At 38.9% G+C, this 21,144-nt stretch overlaps 1 protein-coding gene and 1 pseudogene across 3 annotated transcripts in view; one reads left to right on the plus strand and one right to left on the minus strand.

The window, feature by feature from the left end:
* The window catches only part of ADAMTSL1 (ADAMTS like 1), an 899,097-nt gene that overhangs the window by 622,216 nt on the left and 255,737 nt on the right, over window positions 1-21,144 (plus strand). The gene's annotated exons all lie outside the window — the stretch shown is intronic.
* On the minus strand, window positions 16,600-17,065 carry LOC123391982 (annotated as a pseudogene).

Below are 21,144 nucleotides of genomic sequence, written 5' to 3' on the forward strand. Positions count from 1 at the left end.
GACAGAAGCTTGGTTAAGGTCAGCAAGGCTTCTACTCTGATTTTGTCCTCCAGCTAAGGAAAGCTCAGGAAAGCTAAGGAAATCTAACGCATATAGCCAACCTCTTGGATAAAAGGAACTCTTGTGAAAATTTATTCTAATTTGATTTGAGATCACATTAAAGTCTTTAAAACACAGCATTTGAATATCAGGTAAGGAGCACCTACTCAAGTTTTTGAGTGCTTTTTTTTTTAATTAACATATAATGTATTATTGTTTCAGGGGTACAGGTCTGTGATTCATCAGTCCTACTCAAGTTTTTTAAAACCTTAAGATAAGCGCCGATGGTTATTTTAAAAGGAAAAAAAAATTCCCCATTCTTGAAATTATATATCTTATGATATCTTTCTTCCCCTTGATTCCAGCTTTGTATTATCTTTAAAAGCCTACTGCTTTTGAAATATAGAATACTGTAAATTTACTGTTGGTTTCCTTTCACATTATTTTCCTTCATTTCCGTTTCTTTTCTATGAGATTTCTCAAAACCTTTAACTCCTTTGATTTTTTTTTTCCTCTCCTCTTCTAAAAATGCTAGGAATAGATATTTAACAGAGTTTCCTTCTGTACACTTAGTTTCAGGGTAGGAAAATAAATGCCCCCCCCAGCAAAATATGTATCTCTGCTCAAGTTCTTTTGGTTACAAGAAATAAAATGTATCCTCTTCAATCAAAATTCTATTTTGATTGAAATCAATAATCCAGAAGGGATTATTGGAAGTATAGGATCAGTAATAGGAATATCAGCTATTTATTCAGAAGAACAGTTACTGAGGGATTAGAATTAAAGGACAAGCCAAAGGGCCAGATTTCAGGAAGCATAGGAACTAGGGCAGATGTATATAGATTTGGAGGAAGACTTCTGTCTTTCTCTGTTCCAGTCGCTTTTTAAGTGCTGGAGAAGACAAATTTGGTCTAATCTACGTGTCTCTATTATTGAACCGATTAGCCATGACCAAGGGATGAAACAGCGAATACAGTTATGGCCACTAGGGATTTCTTAGCAATTGCTGCATATGACTGTGGATATGGTGATTGTTTTATAAATTTTTACTTGCTTGTATATTTCTAAATCAGGGATTCCATCCACATAAAAGTAGATTTTATTGAGTGCGTGAAGCTTCAAAGGCTCTTAGAACTTTCTCAAAATCTAGAATGTTAGTTGTTTAGAGATTCAGTCTGACAAATATCCCAGATCTTTTCCCCTAATAGGAATTAATTTCTTAAGGCAATAGTTCTGCAAGTTGCATTAAAGTTCTACCATCTTCCATGGCTATTAGTAATTCTAACAGGGTACGGGAGTGTGGGCTCATGCATGAAAAAATGCTCTTCCAGGTTAATAAATGGATATGATTTTGCCACTGACTGCTGTCTATGAGAAAGTAGGTACCCCCAGCATTGTTCTGTTCTCTGGACTGTGGGGTACATCTTTCATCCTTTAGTGGGTGAATCTGATGGGCTGGAAATGCTCAAAAGTTAATATTGATAGACAAGCCATGGAAAACCTCTGTCTTGGTTCATTCTAAAATCTTTTTGTACTAGGACAAGATGAACCTTCTGCTGCAAACATGAGCCTCCTCTCTTCTTCAGCCAAAAGTTCACCAGGGTTCAAACAATGTTTTAATGGATTCCAGCAAGACTTCTGTGGGGCTTTAAGGAAGAAGTTTCTGGTGTGTAGCCTGGAGGAATGTATCTAGCACAATACCAGCCCTTGGATCAGGACCCACCTGGCTTCAAGCCCCAGGCCAGCCTTCTAGTCTGCTTCCGATTTGGGGGGGACTTGGCAGCTTGCCTTTATTGTTCCAAAGGACTCCTGCCTTTCCTTAGCTCACAGCTCACATCTCACCTCCTCCATCAGCCCTTCCCAGGCTGATGAGAAACAAGTCCCATCTGTACCCCAACGCTAGTACATAAGACCTTTTATTCTCTCGTTCAAACAAATAGAGACAGACAGTTCTCAGTTGTCCGTATTGATAAAGGCGTATGTTTCTATACAGAATCTGTTATTATATCTCGTCTGTTGAAACTTTTCTTCCTCGTAGAGAGGTGTTTGACACATGGAGATAAATAAATCGGACGTTGAGGAACAGCAAGACTAGGCAGCCAGCTAAGGGCCCAGCAAATGAGTTCAGGGTGGTAAATTCTCCCTGAGTTTTTGATGCCTACTCTGAAAATCCCATCTTCCTTCTTTATCTTAGACCAGTGGGCAACTTCTGAGGGGCCAAATTAAGTCACTTGAATAACGAAGAATAATACTTACATGGAAAATGAAGCTCCATTTTTGAGTTTTAAAGGATAGCAGAGAATAATTTTTAAAAACACACATTCGCATCTACTTTCTTGCCTTTTTCATTTCTTCAGCTCCCCAGCCATATTTGTCATTATAATTAATGGTTGTAAGACTGCTCCCTTTGGTCAACTTTAAGAGCTTTACATTCTTACAATGAATTCTCATAACAGCTTTTAGAGGTGTGATTGGAACCATATTACAAAAGAAACCAAGACATCGAGAGATGTGAGAACTGGACAAGGTCATGCAGCTAATAAGTAACAGAGCTTGAATTCAAATTCAGATCCGTTTGGCTCCAACGCTATTCCACTATACCATACTATACTACCCTATACTCCGTACTACATTCCACTATATTATGCTATACCATGCCACCTTATACTGCACTAGATTATATTACCGTATACTGCACTACACTATCCTATCCTATACTACACTACACTATATTATATTATACTGTATTACTTATTGAGTAGTATAGCATACTACATATGCTATACTATCCTACACTATACCATATTATACTATACTACACTACATATACTATACTATACCATATTATACTATACTTTATATTCTATACTATACTATATTATACTATACTATATTACATATGCTATACTATACTACATTGTACCACACTTATCCTATCCTATCCTATACTACCCTACACTTTCCTACATTACATTATGCTATACTATACTACATATTCACATATACTACATATATTATACTATACTACACTATACAATACTATACTATATACAACATATGCTATACTATACTATACTATACCATATTATACTATACTGTACTATACCACACTATCTTATCCTATACTATACTACACCACATTATCCTGTATTACATTATGCTATACTACACTGCATACACTATACTATACTACCGTATACTATACTGCCTCATCACTATACTTTACTACTCTACACTATACTATACTACCCTATACTTTTTACTACACTACACTATACTAAACTACATTACATTACACCTCACTGTACTACACTACATGGTACTATACTACACTATGCTATAGTATATTTTACTACCCTGTGCTATTCTATACTGAACAATGTAGTATGGTAGAGTCCATATAAAGTCTGTTCAGTGGAAGAACAGGATGTGCCAACACATGGGATTGTTCCACGTCCACATAGAAGAAGGCCAACAGGACCAGCTGGTATTCCAGTAATGACATCACTACAAAGTTATGTCCTCAACAACTACAAGCAAACATACATGCATGTATTTCTTTACCCAGTTCCATCTCTGTATTAATTATTTGTGCCTTTCACTTTTCTACTTCCTATGTGTTTATGTGTGTCTGTGGTAAAAAATACATATTATAAAATTTAGCGCTTTAACCATTCTTAGGTTTACAGTTCAAGTTCACTGGCATTAAGTACATACACAATGCTCTATAGTGGTTGTTGTCATCCATCCCCTGAATGTTTTTATCTTCTCCAGCTGAAACTCTATACCCATTAAATAGTGATTTCCCATCCCCCCTCCTCTCAGCCCCTGGTAAATATCTTTCCACTTCCTGTGTCTATGAGTTTGCCTATTCTGGGTACCTCGTATAACAGGAATTATACAGTATTTGTAGTACTGGCTTTTTATTTCACTTAGCAGAAACTCTTCAGGGTTCATCCCTGTTGTACCATGTATCAGATTTTCCTTCCTTTTTATAGCTAGACAAATAGCCCATGGTATGAACTGTTTAAAAAAGATAAACAGGCATATTAAAAATATTGAGTTTATTGGGGCATTTATCAATTAGAATCAGGCAGCATCACCTTGGACATGACTGGGACCTCACCCACAGGAGCCAGGGGAGACACTTATTTAAAGTACAGAAGCAAAGAGAGGCAATTACTTGCGTGGCTATAGCTTAAAGCTTAGTTGGCTGTTAGGGATTGATTATCCTTACTGTGTTGATTTTGTAACCTTGAGGCATATATAGGCTTAGATTTGTAGACTGCCATGACATTAGACTCTAATGGCCTCATTATTTAATTAATTTAACAGTACAGACCACATTTTGTTTATCCATTCATCTGTTGATGGGCACTTTCATGGAAACGATGCTGTTAGAAACATGGACCTACAAATATCTGTTCAAGTCCTAGCTTTCAGTTCTCTTAGATGTACATCCAGACCTGGGATTGTTGGGTCACATGGTAATTCTATGTTCCATTTATTGGGGAATCTCCATACTGCTTTCCACAGCCACTGTACCATCGTTCATTCTCACCAGCTCTGCCTACTCCCCTTATACCCAGAAGCTTATAAAGCTCTCTAAAGCATGGCTGTGACTTCTCAGCTGTTTACCCTCTAACAGATAAGACAATACACCCCCATCCAGGGTGCCCAGTAAAGGACTTGTTCATTGTGATGGAGATCATGGCCCAGAAACTTCTTCAGCTTCTGGGAGGCAATTAACAAAAGGTTGGGTGTGGAATTTCGTATTCTTCCTTACCTTTTCTCCCTCTGCTGCTTACAGGCTCAGAGAGTGACCATGAAAATAGCAAGATGCGAGACGCTGTCTGCAGGAAAGAAAAGTAGAGTTGGGCCTCTTTGCATACCAATGAGGTGTTCCAAGGAGCTGCAGGCTGCTGTGGAGGTGGGGGGGGGGGTTGATTTATGATAGCATGAACACAATTGGCAGGCTGAGTCCACGTCTGCAATTTAAATGCCACATACAAAATGGAGCCTTTGTCTTAAGATCTAATGAGACCCAATGGCATTTTAGCATTGGGTTGAGAAGCAGCTGAGAATAGCATTGTAGTTGAGAAAGCAGTGATGTCTAAAAGAAAGTTCTAATCCCATGGCAAAAGACGTGGGACTTGGGGAGCTATCAGATAAGCACTTGGTCTGGGAACGCAACCTTGAGTCTATATACACTGTAAAGCAATGCATGATTTATTCAACTGCGGATTCTGCCCTCACTTTAGAACATTCTTACAGACACAGGTAGACACAGCTTTTGGTTCAGGCCCAGAGAGAATCACTCTTTCAGAAGCACAAGCAGGATGCCAGCTTCCCACCCAACTGACACTTCCTGTGGCCCTCATTTTCTCTTTGCGGTTCCGCTGTGACAGGAATCCTGAGCGTTTCCGGAGCTAAAGCTGCCCATGCTCCCACTTTCTGGAATTCTGTGAGGTTCTCAAATAAAAAGCTAATATGAAGGGGCGTCTGGGTGGCTCAGTGGGTTAAAGCCTCTGCCTTCGGCTCAGGTCATGATCCCAGGGTCCTGGGATCGAGTCCCACATGGGGCTCTCTGCTCAGCAGGGACCCTGCTTCCTCCTCTCTCTCTGCCTGCCTCTCTACCTACTTGTGATCTTTGTCTGTCAAATAAGTAAATAAAATCTTTAAAAAAAATTTTTAAAAAAAGCTAATATGAAAACACTCTGTTCACCTTTCCAAATGTTTTTATTTTGCCTCTGACAGAGAGGGTCAGGTCTGCGTGTAAAGGTGCTTTGATATTGGACCGTGTCATTCTTGCCTCACGCGTTGGCCTCTGACCCCAGGCCAGTGAGGAAAGCAGAGACAGGTACCCTGTGTGTGAACAGGGTGTTCATGTCAATGTGCTACAGAACCGGCAGTGTCTCCATCGGGGTTTTCTTCTTCCTGACACTGCGTGGTACAATTCCAGAGTTCACCTGCCGGTCATACTCACTGGCCATTGGCAGGGCTTGGGAGGTCTCTGCCGGGTTAAGCCGCCCAGATGTGAGCTGTGTTTGGACTGTGTTCAGTTTCTTTCCATTCTCTCCCTCCTCCCTCACTCCCCCTTCCCCTTTGTCTTGCCAGCTGCTACTGGAGATGTTTTTCCCTCTGTTTAAGGTAATAGCCGACTCAGTGCCAAAGCCAAGCTACAGGCAAGCGTTGAAAATAAATTTACAGAGGGGCTTATTTTCATACTAGTGGAAAAGGTCTTGGAATCGTATGTGGAAGTTCTTGTCTCCCTAGAGACTGTCCTTCGGAAGCATCTTCCCTTTTTGAATGCCCTAAGCCAGGGCTAAGAAACAAACTGAGTGAACATGGACGCATGGTAGGCTAGGTTTTGAAGCCGAGTGGTACAAACTGCAACTGTGTCTTAAAACAGTGTGTCCTCATAGAAGAAGCTGCTACAGATGTGTGGTGCTGCCCTGCTTCTCAGTGATTAGTGTGTAGTAGTTGTAGTAGGTGGTGTAGTAGGTGGTCTGGTGTAGTAGGTGGCCCAGTGTAAGAGGAATAATGTATTAGAAAGAGGTTGGAATGCCAAGTCTGCCATTTTCTAGACAGGAAAAAGAAGGGAAGAACCAAGGCAGTTGCCCAGGTTTGTCACCTGTGCAGTCAGTTTTTGTCAGGCTTTGTGAACTCAGCAAAACACCTGACAGAACCTGGCCCACAGTAGATGCTTCCTGGGAATTGTGATTCTTTCCCTCTTCACTAGTTATTTATCGTTGTCTCTTCTTGACATCAGATTTGGTGAGAAGTATCCTTTGGCACAGTCTACAGTTTCTTAGTATAATTTCCCACTCTTCAAGAATAATCGTGGCTGACAGTGTTTATTTTCTACCTTCCTGTCAACTCTGATGCAACTGCCATTCACTAGCCACAAAACAGGAGGCTTCGCAGACCTCAGCTGGGAAGACCACTTGCTGAGACAAACAACAAAGGAAATTCATGTGTCCTTGGTCTTGACACATTCATTCGAAGGAATTTAAAAATCAAACTTGCAAATCAGTGTCCACGTGTTCTGTGCAGAACCACACTCATAAAAATTATCATGCCGCTACTAACAAATGTATGCATCTACTCTGGGATAAATATCCCAGTGAATGATTCCTTGTGACTTGCCTGTGCCTACAGAAAAATAGTTTAACTTTAATAAAAGTGGAATTTTAATGTAGAAAATGGCATGAGGTCAAAACCATGCAAAGGGTCCATTTGATGTGACAGCACTCAAAAACCTTAAAATCAGTGGTTAAATAGTGTTTTTCTAGCAAATAGTGGTTATTTGGTAGATCCAGCCTGGCAGAATTTGGTGACTTTTCCATTTTAGATTGACACAGATGTATTGATAAGGACACATAGCATAGTTTTGAAATATAAACCAATTATCCAAAGTTTGTATGACTTACACATAATACAAGCAGACGAAATGTTACTTGGTTTAGTATGGCCAAATTATGGTTGTTGCATGAGCCATGAAAAGTTCTGTTCTTCTTTACCCATGGGGGACAGGGAAGAAATAAGAAAGCCCTGAAACAGGTAATTGGTATCCTTAGAGAAGTTAGAAGATAGCACATAGATAAGCTTTCTGTACTCTTTTTTAGGTGATTTTTAAAAAATCTGACCAAAAACCAATTTTAACTCAAAAAACTTAGATTTTAAAATATTTCTAAACTTAAGTGTGAATTTAAGTTTCTCAAATTAGACATATGCTGAGTGTTGAATTCTGAAAGATTTGAAATTTTTAGTTTCAGCTGATTTTAAACTAGGACTATTATAAGAAAGAAGAGTTGACTTTTATGAATGCAAGTGGGTGGCCAGCAGAATTTTCTTAATCTTTCTCAATGGGAAAAAATGTATGCTGTCCTTTCTTTTTATCTCAGAAACTTTGAGTGAATTTGTTTTTGTCTAAAATGAAAAAAGGGGCAGTTTATTTTTGCCATATCCAACACTGTAATGACTCAGCAAAATGCAACTGGTTTTCATGAACTCACAAGCCTAGATAGAGTTTGAAAGGGTAGCCAAGGGCGTAACCATCAGTCTTCTTCCCACCCCATCCAGTCACCACATCCAGCAGCTAACCTTCCATTAGACTCAGGAAATCTGGGGCCCATTAAAAATCAGCAAGTCCATGCTTCTCTTAGGACTTTATGACTGCTATTTTATTAGTTTATATGGCTAATTCTGATTAAGAAACACTTCAAATTCCCAGTTTCAAGCAGGCTACTTTTCCTTTAAAAAAAAAAATTATTTGTTTTGGCTTGCACATTCATATTCAAGGTTTGCTCCCCATTAAAATAAATAGATACTGAATATTTCTTATACCAACTGAATGTGCTGAGTACTCACTTTCTTTCATTATATTCAGGGGTCATATTAACACAGTCATTTGGGTGCGGGCTCCCATGGAGCAAACGGGACCCCAAACTCTTGCTCTAGCCCCTGAAAATGTATTTTCCCCCAGAGTTCAGGGGGAAGAAGACTGAACATGACTGAACTTGAGAAGTCTCTTTTGTGTTGACAAAGACATTTAGCGATTGTTCTCTCTTATCCGTATTTGAGAGTGGCCCCAAGTTAACCAGATTAGTGGTCTAGAAGTGGAGAGCTAAGGATATTTTAAGAATTCTAAGCATTCTTCTCTCATTTGAGTGGGCCGCAGAGGACGTGACTTGCTACTCCAGAGTAATTCAGGAGGGGCTGTTTTCATTTCTAACAGAATCCTTAAGAACTCCCAGTTCCGGTTTCCAAACTCGCTGCTACTTCATTGGCTACTTTCACAAGGTAGAGGGAAGTTAAAAAAATAAAAAAATAAAAAAAAATTCAGTGATGTTCCATCTGGTCTGCCTTCTAAAGGAGAGTCTTATTTCTTCCACAGGATTGGAGTCCTGATCTTACTTTATATTTGTTGTTGTCAAATCCAGAGAAACTGAAATGGACCAGAGCTTTTACAAACCTGACTCTGTACAACCAGGCTCCAGGTGCCCAGATCAGCAAAGGCACTTTACAACCTCAGACACATTTTCACATAAAGGAGCAAATACCTCCCTTTTGCTCAATGAGCACATGTCCCCTACCAAGGAAATCAACACATGCAGCCCAATAACTATGGGGACTATAAAATGGAAAATTTGAAGGGCACCTGGGTATCTCAGTGGATTAAGCCTCTGCCTTCGGTTCAGGTCATGATCTCAGGGTCCTGGGATCAAGCCCCACATCGGGTCCTCTGCTCAGCAGGGAGCCTGCTTCCCTCCCCACTCTCTGCCTGCCTCTCTGCCTCCTTGTGATCTTTCTTTTTCTGTCAAATAAATAAATAAAATCTTTAAAAAAAATGGAAAATTTGAGAATAGAATTATCCCAGAAATTCCTGGGTAGTTATGTTGTAGGCCCTGTAGTAGATCTTTCTTTGTAAGTTATCACATGAAATCTTTACAACAAGTATATCAAGTTGATCTGATTATCCTCTTGAAAGTCATGAGAGAACTGAATCTCATACTGAGGGGCTGTGACATATTCAGGTAAAGGCAATAAATCATGACATCCAGGCTGAGTCATTTGTTCCCCCTCTGATGTCATGCTGCCTCTCCCGTGGCTTAGGACTACACAACATGTAGATTCTTGGTAAAAGTAACGATGTTCCAAGGTAAGAAATGGCCAGAGATAAAAGTCTGAGATGGGACACTCTGATCCTATTGGTCTTCATTATAAAATTTCTCGAGGGGGAGCAAATACTTTTAACAACTGCAAACCTCGTTCAGAAATGAAGATTGTGTCATGGCTCTCTTTTTTCCATGAGAGAGTAAAACACTCATTTTTTTTTTTTTTTTCAGTAAAAGAAGTTTACTATCCCATCCAGATATTTTGGGATATGACTTGTTTCTCTGGGAATAATCTCATATTCACAACCTTTAGTTTCTCAAGCTGATCCGAAAATTTTCTGCCTTGTGCTAGTATGACAGCCATATGGGGCAGAAATTTAGAGGTAGCTAACAGATGATATTTTTATGTAAATTCCATTCTGATCAATTTATCAGGCCCTGTTCAAGGACAGAAATAGCAATGGAGAACCCAGGAAAAGAAAAGGAAATAAATATATCAGTTGAGGACACTTTTGACTGACTTTGAATCAGAATACTAATAGCACCATCCAGAAGCTTCAAATTAGTATAATATAATATATTTTGGGAAGTAACCAGGAATTTATTTGAGAGCCAAGGAATGGTGGAGGCCCTTCTGGCTGGGGATAGGAGATGCTTAGAAAGTTATAGTGGAGCAGAACTATTTGGGGAGAAAGATAACTCTCTCTTTACTTTTCCTTTCTCTTCACTTCTGTTCTTAATGCACACATACAAACAGCGCACTACTGCTTTGAGGATATTGACTTCAGGAAACATATCCAAACATGTAAATGAGAGCTTTATTGTACACAGAATTTTGCTGAATTATGGCTACATCTGAAATTTGGAACTCTTTAGATGTAAAATTTCCCAGAATTTCCCAGAGACATGTGTATGAGTGAGTTCTGACCATCATAGCAGAATGGTTACTTTGTGGTGACTTACTGAACAGACACATTCCAGTAAGCTACACATTTGTACCAGAGCAGAAGACCAGCTGCTATCTTTTCTTCTCAACAAAGGACTCTTGTGTTTGAACAAAAACTGTGTATTGTATGCCCAGCAGCAGAAGGGAGTCTGAGCAGTGATGTCAAAGTATACCATGATGTCACCACAATTCACAAAGAATTACAGTTAATGCCATGTGAAGCGAGGCCAAATTCAACACTTTCCCTCTTGGGTACTTCACAGTCTAAAAGACAGAAGCAAGGCTGGAGGTCATGCCTTTGTATAATTTTGTTTCACATTCTCCAGACACCCTAATTTTGGAAGCAGGGGAGGGAAGAAGACAGCCTGTTAAAGAAAAGTCCACTGACCATGTGCTGAGAATGAATTCTAGTGCCTGTATGCACAAATGTCTATGCTAAGATAATTCTTGGGATTTTCTGCTGAAGCCCACTAGACAGACAAGTTTAACTGAAAACAATATGCAAATAAATAAATAAATAAATAAAAACCCGATGTTTTTAGGAATAAATTTACACAAAACAATTTGGCCCAGACCCTAAAATAAACAAGAAAGGAGCAACATAAATGAGATTGGGAGCAATAAAAATTTAACAAATGTTGGAAATAAGATTTAGCCATTCTCTTTTTCACTTTCAGAGTATGTTTATCCAGCCATTAAGCGATTAAATTCTTGATCTCAAGAAAGGCAGTACTGGAAACTCTTAAAAATATTTGCAATCTAATAAATTCACTATTCTATTAGCTGTCTCAAACCTCTAATGTGGACATCTATTTCATCTTCCATTTACTTAATAATGTGAAATGACAAACATCACAAAACCAGAGGTGATTGCCCAACATCTCTAGAACTGCAGGTAATACGGATACGGATAAGGATAAGCAAGAAGGTAAGGAGCACAGGGGAATACTTCTAGCTCAAATAGTAAAGAAAATAGAAATAGGACCCTTAAAAAACAGCACTGGGTCACATCTCATTGTGGTGAGTTCTCCTTTAGATTTTAATCACAGAGATGGTTGAAGTCCCTACCCTTTGGAGATGGAGAAGGACGATGGTTCTGATCCAGCCAAATGACCGCCAAAGGCTGGAGCCCACGAGGAGTAATGGAAAGAGTCAGGCCTCGGACTGTCCAAGCCAAAGTCTCTTAGGAAGAGCCAGAAAGTCAGGGGCTCAGGAGACCAAGTTCGAAGTGAGCTTCCAGATCAGATTTGGTGTCAGAGCTAGAGTGTGGAGCCTGGAACACTGTGCCTAGTGGAAAAGAGATAAGAGAGAGACTCTCTCGAACGGTTAGGGGCGCCTTGGTGGCTCAGTGGGTTAAAGCCTCTGCCTTCAGCTCAGGTTATGATCTCACGGTCCTGGGATCAAGCCCCACATCAGGCTCTCTGTACAGCAGGGAGCCTGCTTTCCCCTCTCTCTCTGCCTGCCTCTCCGCCTACCTGTGATCTCTGTCAAATAAATAAATAAAATCTTAAAAAAAAATAATAAACATTTTTACCCCAAGGCAATTTTGGAGTAGTGGATGAAGGACTAGAGACATAGCAGGCAAAGTAGTAAGTAGAAATTGAAGTGGAGATTATAGTACTATAAAATGGTGCATCCTTAGAGGTGTTTTTCTTTTTGACAGCTCTTCTTTGGTCTTTGGAACTAGTGGCAGAGAGTTTAAGGGGTGGAAGCTGTTGTTATGTTCTAGGGTGGGATAAGGAGGAAAATTCTTTGACACCATAATATATCCCTTTCCCCTGTGGCCTTGTGTATATACAGAATTCATTCATTCATTCAACAAATTTTTATTAATTCTTTGTTATATTATTGGACACTAGGGCCTTGTGGTGTTATATTCTAGTAGGAAATAGAAAATAAACAATAAACTTAATATGCAAATTATGTTAGAAAAAGAGTGCCATAGAATTTAAAAAAAAATAGAATAGCGTAGAACTTGGGTCTGGGATGCTGTTTTAAATGGTCTGGTCAAAGTAGGGCTTACTGAGAAGATGAAAGTTTCCCACAAAGGGTTAAAAGAGGCTTTGGAGGTGTCTACAGAAGAATGTTCCAGTCAGAGGCAATAACCAGTGCTATCTAAGATAAGAAAGCACTTGTTCTGTTTGGAGAACAACCAAGCCAGGAGAGTGAGCCAGAGGGAGATGAAGTCACAGAGGTAACTCAGATGGGATAGAGGAGCTTGTGGGCCGTTGTAAGGACTCTTACAATGAATCCAAGAGGTGAATCCAAGAGAAAATTGGGTTGTCCTACCAGTGATTGGTAAACCCGGAAGAGAGACTGTCACGTATTGTGATGATCCCTTTGGAAAATCTTTGCCTGGAAAAAAGGGAATTAATGCCTTCACGTATTTTTTTTCTTTTTCACATTGTGGTGTATTAGAGCACAGAAGAGCTATACCTTATCCATTTGGCCTAATAACCTGTGGGTATTTGCCAGTATTTCCCTGTGGCATTTGTGTGGCTGTTGGAAAAAAAGCAACTAATGTTTTTAAACCAATTCAATCGCTCCCTCAAAAAAGAAATCATGCCCATTGAAAATACATTTTCAAAGCTACCAAATGCAAAGATCCCGCTTTTTTCTTGGTGTTCAGTCTCAGTACTTGGAGCTATAGGCGGATATCGCTTTTGGCAACAAGCTGTCGCTGACAGAGACATGCTCATCCTCATTCTTCCGGTCTCTTCATTGCCTTCTAACCCCCAAGAGGAATACAATACATCACGGAATAGAGGAATCACTCCTTGATGACATAGTCCTATTCAGCTTGGGTTTCAATGCTGTCCCAAAAGTGTGATCTTGGACAAGTTGTTGACCTCTTTGAGTCTCAGTTTTATTTTTGTAAAAAAAAAAAAAAAAAATCTGTCTATTTTGCAAAATAGACATTTAATGAGAGATATTATGAGGATAATGTCAGGGATTTTAGGAGAATTAAATGATGTTAACTAGATTTATTGTGATGACCATTTGCAATATATGTAAATATTGGATCATTACATCTTATACCTGAAACTAATGTTATATATCAATTATATCTCAATAAAAAAAGAAATAAGTGAGAAGATATATATAGCAAGTGTTTGGCAAACATTAGTTTACTCTCTCTTCTCTAGGTGGCTTTCCCTTGTTTCTCTACCTCCATACCTCTCTGACCTTCAGTCTTAGAGATCTTACTCCTTTTCTGTTCTCACCTATTTTGAGGGAATTATCTGATTAAACCCATTTGCCCTAGATTGGGACCATGCCTACTACTTATGTGTATTCCCTACAGCACCATAAGAACCAGCATAGTGCCTTATGCTCCGTTGGTTTAGTTTAATTTAAGTATAATCAACAAATTCATGTGTTACTCCTCCCAAGGGTATTTGAACAACAAACAAAGGACTAAACCAGTGGCTCCCAACTTTGTAACACAAAGGTGTTCTTTATTATTTTTTTCCTATGGGCCTTGTGTTTTGGAAGTTTCCATCTACTCAAAACACTGCATGTATTAAGTAATAATTTGTTTTCCCATTTTATGACTTAAAGACCTGAGTATAAGTAAAAAATAAATGCAATAAAGATCAGGATTCAGTTTATTTGTATAATGAGATGGTTGGGGCTTGGGGGAACCTTATGTGGTTTTATGGCAGGTAAATATATTTCCATTAGGCTTTGAAAATACTAAACATAGATCATGGACCACTATTAGCACCTTTGTGAATGGCCAGGGATTTTGTTTTCTCATATTCGAGAGGTGTGAAGCACAGTACAGATGGGGGTTTACCTTCCCACTTACTTCCTATATGTGTTTCCAAGTCACATAGCTCAGATGAAGCCGCCTATTCATCCCTGGGCAGAAATCCTGCTCTGGTAGCCATAATCTTGATAAGAATAATCAACCTTGTTTTCACCATTCACCATTGTCACAATAAATATCATATACTGTGTCTTTTCAGAGTTCATAGACATCCTACTATAACCTATAGTCAGGAATCCCAAGTTGGAATTTTGGTTTTGTTAGTTACCTTGGGGAAAGTTATTTATTTTGTTTGAATCTCAATGTTATAAATAGTACTTGAAATTATTCAAATCTTAAGAAGATATCAACTTTTTGATAGGTAGCCAGTGTCTAGCTTTACTAAAGATACTTTTCATAAACTATCATGGTATTTCAGGCAGGACATAGACAGACAGTCATTAACATACAACAATTTTCACGCTCCCTTCTTCAGTGGACTACCAAAGTTAGAAAGCCACTATAAAATCCAATGAAGTCTTCATTGGAAGCTCTGAATAGGGAAGGTTAAAGTGAGGGTTGACATTTCTTTTTTTTTTTTTTCACTTTTTCATAGTTTATTTACTCTCATAGCTCCTCAGAGGAGGAAGTCATTTCTCCTTTGTTCTAACAGAACCAAAGAATTTTAGTGGGATAACATGAAGAGGTGTTTCTTTTCTTCTTTTTCATTTTCCATGAACAATCAGTCCTCTTCCTAATTTCCCAAAGAATCAAAGAATTATGATGAAATGTTTCCCTGGTTCTAATTTCATAGTAGAATAATTTTTTTTTAATTTATTTTCAGCGTAACAGTATTCATTGTTTTTGCACCACACCCAGTGCTCCAGGCAATATGTGCCCTCCTTAATACCCAACACCTGGTTCCCCCAACCTCCCACCCCAGCCCCTTCAAAAACCTCAGGTTGTTTTTTAGAGTCCTCTTACACTGTTGGTGGGAATGCAAGTTGGTGCAGCCACTTTGGAGAACAGTGTGGAGATTCCTTAAGAAATAAAAAATAGAGCTTCCCTATGAACCTGCAATTGCACGACTGAGTATTTACCCCAAAGATACAGATGTAGTGAAAAGAAGGGCCATCTGTACCCCAATGTTTATAGCAGCAATGGCCACGGTCGCCAAACTGTGGAAAGAATCAAGATGCCCTTCAACGGACGAATGGATAAGGAAGATGTGGTCCATATACACTATGGAGTATTATGCCTCCATCAGAAAGGATGAATACCCAACTTTTGTAGCAACATGGATGGGACTAGAAGAAATTATGCTGAGTGAAATAAGTCAAGCAGAAAGAGTCAATTATGATACGGTTTCACTTATTTGTGGAGCATAACAAATAACACAGGACATAGGGAGATGGAGAGGAGAAGGGAGTTGAGGGAAATTGGAAGGGGAGGTGAACCATGAGAGGGTTGACATTTCACATGTAGCATATTGTTTTAGAACTTTTCATAAGATGACCCTGACTTTCAGGAAATAAAGTGAAAATGGCAAAAATATTAACCTGAATTATTAAGATGAAAAAGAAATTGTTTTGAAGGATGCTATCTCAATGGTGACAAGTTGTGAAGTTCAGATTGCCTGACATAGTAGGAACCGTTTCTTGGGGTCAGTTTCCATTAGGTCTCTGGGCTTAAGGGGGTCAAGGCTATGGTAAAGGCAGAGGGAGAAAAAAACATAAAAATGAATTTTAGTTTTTTCACACCACAAGGCGTCTGTGCCAAGGTGCCTCATATGTGTCAACCTCAAGGAGTCCCTCTTCCTAGAAACCAAGAGGAAGTTTCTGAAAACTAGAAAGGAAAGGTATTTCCCCATGTCAATCTAGCTTCCAGAATATTCTGTTAGTGACATATGCCCTTTCCCAAAAACAACACTGAAGTGTTCTGGTGCTAACAACATAGCTTTAAAAAAAAAAAAGTGGGGGCACCTGGGTGGCTCAGTGGATTAAGCCGCTGCCTTCAGCTCAAGTCATGATCTCAGTGTCCTGGGATCGAGTCCCGCATCGGGCTCTCTACTTAGCGGAGAGCCTGCTTCCCCCTCTGTCTCTGCCTGCCTCTCTGCCTACTTGTGATCTCTCTCTCTGTCAAATAAAATAAATATAATCTTTAAAAAAAAAAAAAGGCCGGGGTTGGGGGAGAAAGAAAGAAAAGAAAAGTAAAACAGAATTCTGCATTTTTATAAAACTTGATTAAAAAGTCACATTTCAAACTGTACGGTCACCAGAATTACACAGTTATAAAAAACACACACACTTCATGTGGCATCACCAGCCCCTTCAGCTTCTGTGCCTGATTCATTCTTGGCATCTCCATTTTCTGCATAATTATTCCCATCCTTTCCAACATCAGCTTTCCCCTTTTCCCCTTTGGGTACCTTCTCTTCTTTCTTTGCAGGGGCCTTTGTAGGCTTGAAGGAGCAGGTTCAGCAGGTAACCTTGCAGATCTTGTCCTTGGCTCATCCCTCACCTTGACTTTGTCTCCTCTGGCATACTCTTGAGAATTTCTCTTGGGCATGGTGGCCCTGGTAGTGGGACAGAGGCCCTGGATGTGAGGATGCAGCTGCATGTGGGCTTTGTCAATCCAGGGGTCATTCTCGCCTCTTCATCACACTGCTCAAGGCTGCTATTTTTAAGAGAGATACTTGCGGTGAATCATCTAAAAGGTGGTCAGCCAGCTCATTTCCCAGACTCTGGAATAGTAAATTGGTGTAGTCTCCTCCAATGACAGCCATCGTCTTTTGAGTTTGGCCTCTTGAGTACAGTGCCGTAGAAGATGTGGAGCCACATAAAATCTCAATGGCAAAGAGATTTGCCAATCAAACTACAGTTGATTAGCAATGTCTGTCATGGGTCCTAGCAGGGAACATAGCTGCACGTATGCCATATTTTTGCTAACCAGCCCTAAGTGTTATAAAGTCTATTTGTAGATTAAATCTGACCAGCCCAATACTCTGTACCTGGATGATTTGTTTTGACTCCTTAAAATTTGCTTTTATCAAATGTTCCCTGACTATTAGGGTTCATCAAAGATTACTGAAGAATCAATTCTTTGAAAGGTCTTGTATTTATTTGCTGAGTTGTTACTGGGACACTGTTACATGGCGTTGTCTTTCGGAAAACTCACAGCAGATATATATCTAGGATTTCAGTACTTTGAGTAATTTTAGTTCTCCTGAGCCAGTTTGTCATTCATTCATTACATAAATATTTATTGTCTCCTACAAGGACCACATTATCCTACACATTTTCCAAAAGATACAGTAAATGCTATAACTCTTGCAATTGCTCATGTTTTCCTCATATCCAGATATGTAATCCCCATTTAACAAGTGTATAGGATTTTATGTATTCTGTATACATTCTTCCTGGCTTTAACTCATCTTTCTTATTTTTCTCTTCGCTCCATCTTCCCATTGTTTTTATTTTATTGTTTTGTATTATATGTATTATGCTACACATATTTCTGCAAAAAGGTGAAGCATAAGCAAATCAATCAATATCTAAACGTTTTGAACCTAAGGTTAAGGATACACTACCTTCCCTCTTAACGTAAATAGTAAATGAGTTATAATGTGTGTAAGAGCACTTATTCTTCCCCATAAAGTTCTATCTGAATTAAATAATTATAAATAAGAGCAGCTGTGATCAGATTTTAGTTTTCCATATTTGTCTTTCCCCGTGCTGAAAATAAAGCGATTTAAAAGTTTCTTACCTCATGGTGTTGGATCAAGAAAAGCTTGACATCACTGGCTCAGTATTTGATGCTAGAAGTTGAGGTCCTTATGGGAAACCATTTGAAATGTAGCCAGTGTGAACCCATCTAAGCACGTCAGTTTGGGGCATGGTGTCAGCTTGTGGGTTGTGTTTATTTACATTCTCCAAATTATTCAGATAATAATCTTTCTTTTTCCTGTGGCTCGTAGTGAAGACATTTTATTATACATATTTCAGTGTCTAGAGAATTTCAGTCTTGTGTTCAGCCTGTTCACTTTCTATCAGTTCTGCAAGACTAAGGGAGAGATTTCTATCAGCACGCAGAATAGCCCTAATGCCTAAAATCCGCATGGCATGCTTGAAGTCTATAAGCTAATGATAACTGGATATTATCATCCTAGTTTTTGTTTAGGAAGGGTTCTCCCCCCCTTCCATTTAGTAAATCCTGAAGGAGAATGAAGAATGAAGAAAAATATTCTACTCAAAAATAGGATGAAGGACTGTTTGTTTGTGTTTATACATATGTGTATATATGCAAAAAGCCTACAATCAAGATAGCAAGGCAAAAGTTTTTGACCCACTAATGGTGTTTAAACAAGGAAAACATCTTGGTGCTTTTCACTTTTTATATCACCTGAGATAAAAATTTTATTTAAAAAAACAAAAAAACCCTACTAGGGATACAGAGGAGGTCCCGCCACTGTATCAAATTGACAACTAGTAGCAGAATACGAATAAAATACATTAGGTCAAAATACTCAGCTAGTTTTCCACCCCTTACAAAAAAATTCCATGTGGTTGCCAAAGTTATGAGTGGTCATTATCTCACTTTAATGTTTTGTCCAGAATGGGGTGGGTCTGGGAACTCGGTGACCCGAACATTGCCTTCTATGACATTTCACTAATAATGAGCATAGGTGCACTTGGGAAATAGTCTCTTAAAAATACTGGCCCTTTATTGTAATTCTTATTCGTGCATCAGGACAGAGGTTTTGGTTTGATGTGTAGTTGTCATTTATATGTCTGTTCCTCTATTTACACAGAAACAAATAAGCACATGTATGCACATATATGCACACTTTTGTTTACATGTGTGTCATCAATGACTACAGTCTAAGGCTGCTTACCTGTCACCTACAGTGGCTTCATTAACAAACCATTATGTTTGCTGTGTGTTTCATTGATTCACCAGCATTTGATGCACACATCAAATGTTAAACACTGTGCCAAACAGGAGAAATACAAAGACTAATGAAGCATGGGCTCTCAAATAGCCCATGAGCTGATACAGAGACAGATATAACACTAGATTAAACACAATATAAGTTATACAACTATTTGAATTGGGTGTATATAAAAGAAACCCCAAACTAATAATAGCTTAAGCACATAAAGGATTTACTCTCTTTAAAAAAAAAAAAAGACAGGATGCAATCAGTCTAAGTGAGGCGAAAGGCCAGGCTCTTTTTTCCCGTTCTGTCCTCCGTACTGCCAGGCTTCTGTTCTCAGGATTGTCTCATTTTTTATTTCAGCACCTGGAGCCAACAGGAAGGAAGGAGAGTAGGGGGCAGGTGGGGTCATCTAAGTTGACTTCTTTTAAGTAGTCTTCCCAGAAGTCCCACAGAACCCTTCCACTTTTATTTCATGAATTGCAAATGGTCACAAAGCCAGTGGAAAAAAAAAAAAATGTGTTCTTTTTAACTGGACATAGTGCCACCCGAAGTAAAACTGGAGTTCTGCTATTAAAAAAAAATAGGGAAGATGGATGTTGGGTAGCGACCAGTAATCTCTGCCACATAGACTCATGAACAAATGGCTAAAGAAGCATAAAGTAATAAGGCCATTCACTCTGGAAACTAAAAAAGTCTTGTTTGAGGAGCAGACACTTAATTTGGGATTTGAAGGATGAGTAGGAGTTTGCCAAATAAAGAATTGGGGAAGAGCACGTTAGGCAGAAATAGTGGTATGTGCAAAGGCACAAAGAGACCTATCATTATAACTGCCAAATAAACCCATTTCTGTATTTCTGTTTTTTCTTTGTTATTAATAATAGCTCTCAAAGTCACAGTTTAACTAATTTTTAATTACTCTGTTATCCCAGACCAACACATTGAGACAGACTGAGATACGTCAATAATGATTTTCTTGATATAACTGCAAACAGTTTTCTACTGGGACCAAAATAAGAACATTTTATCTGATGATAAAGTCTTCCCATGTTTTAAAAATAATTGAGTAAGAATATTTTGGCACCTTAAGAAGGAACTGATACAAAGGGAGAAAAAGTGTATCAGGGAGATGTTTGTCTTTTCAATTCCAAAGTTAAACAAAGCCCAGTTAGAACTCACTTGGTTCATGTCCTAAGGTCCATAAACTTACATCAAGAGCTCTAAGTTGGTGGTCCGGTCAAGTTAGCCTTAAAGTATGTCATCTTCTATTTAGCTGCTCCTAATAGATTCTTACTTTGGATCTGTGAAGTTGGATTTTTCTTTTCTTAAAATGGCTTTGGAGCCATAAGAAATCTTTAGGCTTAGAGAGAGATTTTCATGGTAATCTCCTATTTGGCTTCTTTAGAGACATCAGAGACCACTAAAAATTCTCCAGAGCAAGTTAAATCCTTTGAGAAACCTGAAATTTCTTTAATTTAAGGAATAAGCATAGTTATATTTGAGACGCCTGAGAGTAAATTTCCGTGCTCCCTGCCTATCCCCCTCTATAGTGCTGAGTCTCTTGTAAGATTAAGATTATTTCTTTCCAGCCCCAAAGAACAACACCTGAGTCAATGGTTCTTTGAACCCGGCCAAAATTAGGGTTGCCATGTTTTGTTTTGTTTTCCCAAAGGATTCGACCCTATTAAGGCAATCCTATGGTTTATTCTTCTGACATTTCTTTGTTTTCCTTTTTGTTTTTTGCCAATTTCGGTTTGGATTACCTTCTAATTAGCTGGTAGGTATCTACACATGACAAAAATGTGCAGTACAACTCACAGCAATACGTCCCTTTTGTCTAGCTAACTCTGGA

Source organism: Mustela putorius, unplaced genomic scaffold (genome assembly GCF_011764305.1).
Source record: "Mustela putorius furo isolate JIRA1106 unplaced genomic scaffold, ASM1176430v1.1 tig00000421_pilon_pilon_pilon, whole genome shotgun sequence".
Lineage (NCBI taxonomy): Eukaryota > Metazoa > Chordata > Mammalia > Carnivora > Mustelidae > Mustela > Mustela putorius.